The sequence below is a fragment of the Haliotis rubra genome, unplaced genomic scaffold (genome assembly GCF_003918875.1).
Source record: "Haliotis rubra isolate DU_JTF1 unplaced genomic scaffold, ASM391887v1 Scf248, whole genome shotgun sequence".
Taxonomy (NCBI): Eukaryota; Metazoa; Mollusca; class Gastropoda; order Lepetellida; family Haliotidae; genus Haliotis; species Haliotis rubra.
The window spans coordinates 1-5,896 of NW_025766536.1; positions in this window are offsets into that span (position 1 = coordinate 1).

Below are 5,896 nucleotides of genomic sequence, written 5' to 3' on the forward strand. Positions count from 1 at the left end.
GGCTAACACCATGGACTGGCGTATATACGTCTGCCCAGAGATTAGAAATGCCCAGAAAAAATCAGGAATTTGGGCTCATCGTTCATACTCCCCGACATCGAGTGTATGAGGTCTGAGACAGGTCTATAGTTGCCCAGCATGTCAGGATCAAGATGAGACTTCTTTAGTAAAGGTTTGACTACTGCTGATTTGAAGCCTCACGGCATCTCTCCGTGTATGAGGCTGAGATTGACTATGTCCATCATAACTGGGAGGAGGACATCCAAGTTGCTCAAAACCAATGATGTTGGTATGGGTCCGAGTGCACATGAAGTTGGCTTTGAGTTTTTAATCAACTTCAGAATATCAGACGTGGTGAGATTCCCTGAAAGTAGTGAGGTTCTCACAGAGGTCACTCGGATTTACATCTTTGAAACAAGAGGAGCTTGAGTCTTCCTGTTGTTTGGTATCACGTTGAGCAACATGCCGATCCATTTGTGGCTGCTTTGTCAGATATAGAGGGAGCGAACTTTGGAGATCTTATCTGTGAAAATATTACAAATCACCAAGTACCACTAATTAGTCTGGAGCGTGTTGTACATTTAGAGTCTAAGAATGATGAAACTCATCAAGGAATTGAGGGAAAGAGAGCTGGTTCCTTTTGGATGGTGGTGGTCTATATAAGGCTACGATGTTTGATGAATTTTTTCCAACTGTCAACAAGAAGTCAAGCGTTTCAAATGAGGGAAACAGTCTTCGGACTGCCATCAAGCTTAAAATGGGGAGGTGCAGCAATTCCCAAAACCACCGTCTCTCCGCCATAAGCAAGGTCGTTGACTGGGGATGACGTCATCAACGTCAGAACCTGTAATCAGTAGTCGTCAGATCTGTTGTGTGTGGGGTATGCTCGATCTGGCGGGTCTTGGGCAGCATTGGCGCCACGACCAAGAGAGTTAGGGCAGCATTTTTATTATTTTGTGTTTCTCATCGCCCCTTCTAATTTTATTGCCCATCCCCCTGACTCTTCCCACCCCTTTTCATTCCAACACCGCTGACTCGAACCTAAAACGTACCGCCTCATCATATAAAATCTTTATCCAGCCACAATGTTTTAATTCAGTCGATGCCACAAGTCCAAAGAACGCAAGAAATTGTAATGAGAATTACAATCAATGAGAATCAAAACATTATTCGGATAATTAGGTCTTTATTAAGTTTTAGTTTTCCCCGGCCGACCGACCCATGTTCAGAATTAGGTGGCTATGTGAAACACATAAAAAATCATGCCCTTACATCGTATGACTTGTATTGGGAATGTCGCCGCACAATGTGAAAACAATGACACGTTGGCTTCATTTATGATATGGATTTCGGCACTCCCGTGATGAGCCACCTCCTCGTAGTGGGTGCTGGGTAACGCTAAGCGCCCCTTCAACCCCCGTTGTGGACCCGGGGTATATTTGGTCCACCAACCGGTTGCGCCCCTGTGTCGGTGGAGGACGGGAGTCTGGTGGTTGAGGGCCAACACACCACTTCGGCCCTTTACTTCACCTAGATGGGTGGTTGAATGGGCCAGTTCCAATAATAGAGCAATGGATTTAGTGCTCAGGGCTCGGTACGACCAGCCGGTGGCTTATTTTACAAGGACACAATATTGACATGTTTTGTTTTGTGTATCTACTATGTGACATGAATTTTCAAATTTTGTGAAAATTTGCCTTTGATGCCGGTGCCAGAAGGCGGTGGCTCATGGGCCAATCTGGTAGAATGATTGATTTTTCATTTGTCTGCTGGAGTATGTCATCCGGGTATCCATGGTGCTGCAAGTCGGAGATCCACTTGTTATTAGCATCTGTCTCTTTGTGATAATTCGTGGTGGGAAGCTCGGATGTTATCTTAATCACAACTAAACACATTGTTTAATAATTGAGTTTAATAAATCCTATCAAGATGGGGGAGGGGGGTCACTTTTTAGTTTTAATGGGGCAGTTGTCCTTGGGGCATTTAGCCTAGGGGCAGCTTGTCCGGGGCACACAATGGACGGGGGGCAGATAGCCAGGGGCAGTTGTCGGGGGCAGTTGTCCGGGGGCAGTTAGCCTGATACCGCTCGGATGATGAAACAAGTACTAACTCAATATGGCTTGCACCAAACTCCCTCGAAAAAGACCAAACGACAACTCGACAATGACAATGAAGAGAATGATATATACTGAGTCAAAAAGAAACTTCACAAAATGTAATTTGAAAAATAATGAATAATTTTTCTCTGATGATACATCTATGTATCCGAAATGGGATCCCTATCTTTCGACTCTAGAAAACGTTAGCAAAACCCACTCAAACCCATCCATTCGTCGTGCAAATGACGTTAGTGCCAAATCAGGTTTTGCACGTGCAGTCGATCACGTGATCTTCGCATCGAAGTTTCTTCATATGCACGTGTTTGCATTGGCCTCAAGAATTGAAAAAACACTTTTAAACCACAGTTCTAACGGTACTTGAAATGCCACGATTGTCAAATGTGCAACGTGAACGTGCCGTTGGCATGTTGCAAGCGGGAAGATCAGTTATTGACGTCGCAAGAGCAATGGGATGCAGCCGTCGTACTGTGTATGACTTGCGAGGTCGTCTACAACAAACTGGCACCACTTCTGATCGCCCAAGGTCGGGTCGTCCACGTGTGACGTCACGAGCAGAAGACCGTCAAATCGTCCTACGTCACCTACGTGACAGATTTCTGCCGGCTACACGAACCAGGGCTGAGATGTTTAGAGGTCGACTGTCCTCACAGACCATTCGAAATCGGTTGCGGGCTGCCAATCTCCATTCTCGACGTCCATATCGTGGGCCAATATTGACGCTGTTTCATCAACGTCAACGTCTGCTGTGGGCCCAACGTCACCTCCGATGGACCCAGAGAGACTGGAATCGAGTCGTCTTTAGCGATGAATCCAGGTTTACCCTCAGATTCGCGGACGGCAGGCATAGAGTCTGAGACGACGTCGTGAACGGTATGCCCAATGTTGTGTACAGGAAGTCGACAGATTCGGGGGCGGAAGTTGCATGGTGTGGGTGCTTTCTGTGGGAACAACCGTTCCCGACTTCTGGTCATCCGTGGAAACCTCACAGCTGCTGCTTACCGCGACCAGGTGCTCACCCCTGAACTCGTTCCTTTCATGGCGGCTCATGGCCCAGGTCTACAGTTCCAGCATGATAATGCTCGGCCGCATACCGCGATGTTGACACGAAATTTCCTTCAAAACGCTGGAATCAACGTCATGGACTGGCCATCGAGGTCCCCTGACCTTAATCCAATAGAGCACGTTTGGGATGCACTTGGGAGAAGGCTTCGTGGTCTTAGGAACCAACCTCAGAATTTGCAGGAACTTGGCGCTGCCTTGCAAGAGCAATGGCGCAGAATCCCCAACCACGTGTTCACAAGCATCAGGCAGTCGATGAGGAGACGGTGTTTGGCAGTGGTGAATGCGCGGGCGGCCATACACGATATTGAACTGAGAAATTTCTGCATTTTTATTCTTGTGACTTGACATTCTGTATACCCATGTTTTGGAACGGCGGTGTAGCCTAATGGAACTGATTATGGCACTGTCAGTGTATCGAGTACATCACACAGATCTCAGCAATGAAATAATAACAATTTAACCATCTTACCATCTCTTGTTCTTTATAGTGCCCTGAAGAAAGAATGTGAAGTTTCTTTTTGACTCAGTATAGATTTATACTGATTAAAATTAAATTATAAACACCTGTCAACGAAGGACAGTAAACAGCCAGGATTATCATATATATATATATACCCGTGATAATCTAGATGTTTACTATCTGTGATAATCTAGCTGTTTACTGTTCTTCGTTGACAGGTGTTTATAATTTAATTTTTAATCTGTATAAATCTATATCTTGTTTTAGTCACGATATGGTTGAAAACATTGCCGATGTGACTTTAAATCTTAACTCACTCACCATGATATAATTTCAACACAGCATCGTAGATAGGTACAGTAGGTGTCCTCCCATTTGTGAGAACTCCCAGTTGTGAGACACATTAATTAATGGTTCAGTGCACATTCCTACAATGAAAGTACTGACAGGAGGCATAGTTCATTGATAAGTTGATTAATGAAATAGATTATCAAAGATTATATTTACACAGAAGAAATAGTTCATTGAATATTTTATTTATTCAGAAGAATATGTAATTATGATAACACATTTTCATTGACTATTAAGAAGTTTGAAAGTCAAATTTTGGTTTAAACATATTTTATTATTATTTATGAAAATGAATTGGGATTGCTGGAAGTATTACAACTGCTTATGTTAACACCCGCTCCCATGCAATATAAAATATAAAATGAAATGGAGGATGAGACGTCATCGATATTGACTATTGCATAAATATATTGGCGTTTGGGTCGCTAGGATCCGAGCCTGAGGCAGCAATGAACGATTTGACAAAAACAAGAGCCATAATTAAGATCAATATAAATCTTTGTTTTCGGTGTTTGTAATTAGGTTTTAGAATTCTTTGAGACTGCATGACTCTTTTGGTATTTGGTAGGGCATTCCATAAATTTATTGTGTCGGGTAGAAAGGGTTTGGCATAAGGGGCATTTCGACTGTAAATTTCATAGTTATTTCAGAGTTATTTCTTAAACTATTGCTTGTAGTTTCGGAGACGGAGTAAATCTGAGTACTAGGTAAATTAATTTCTCTTTGATCACGAAGTTACCTACACAAAGTGTTTAATTATTAAAGACATTTACCTGAGTATGTTAATGAATGTATCTTATAACGTTTCATTGACCGCCTCCGTGGTGTAGTGGTTAGCTAGAGCGTCCGCCCGGAGAGCGGAAGGTCGCGGGTTCGACCACCGACCACGTCATACCAAAAGACGTTAAAATATGGTACTTGTTGGTCCCTGCCTGGCGCTTGGCATTATTGAGTACAACAAGGACTGGTAGGCTCGGAGTCAGTATAATGTTTCTGGAGTGGGGTATTCATATGCTTCACTGCGGCATGGTATCTCAGTGGGCTAGCACTACAAAACCAGCTTAAGTCTTGGCTTGCCGCTAGCAGCCGCACATACACACGTATGCACATCGTCATATGAGCGAAATATTCTCACCTCACCTATAACGTTTCATTAAGTTACCTCCACAAGATTCAGTTACATAGCAAATCAGTAATTAGCTAGGTGAATCCATTCCATCAGACAGGGGTATGGTGTGTGTTTCGTTGTTAATTACCTACTCCACTGTCTCATAACTGGGAGTCTCACAACTGGGAGTTCTCACAAATGGGAGTGAACCGTACAGTATGTACATGACCATCACTCTGAGTGTATATTCCTACCCACAACGTATATTCCTACCCACAACGTATATTCCTACCCACAACGTATATTCCTACAACAACGTATATTCCTACAACAACGTATATTCCTACACAACAACGTATATTCCTACAACAACGTATATTCCTACAACAACGTATATTCCTACCCACAACGTATATTCCTACCCACAACGTATATTCCTACCCACAACGTATATTCCTACCCACAACGTATATTCCTACAACAACAACACCCGCACACTCACAAGAAGTGACACAAGCGCTCAAACCCAATATTTATTGACTGGTGAATTGTAAATAAGAGCAAGCGACCTTTAAACATTTTGTTAGATGTTAGTCAATGATTATACAAGTGTTAGACAAATGTTCACAAAGTATAGTTAGACAAGTTGGTAGACAAGTGCGTGGGCCATGAGGAGAAGGATACCAGAGAGGGCCGGGCGGATGGCCTACTTCAGTTACAGCGGAGGTCCACTTCACTTAGTATTTTATTTGTCAGCTCAAAGTACAAGTACCACTTCGCGTGTAATGCAGCATA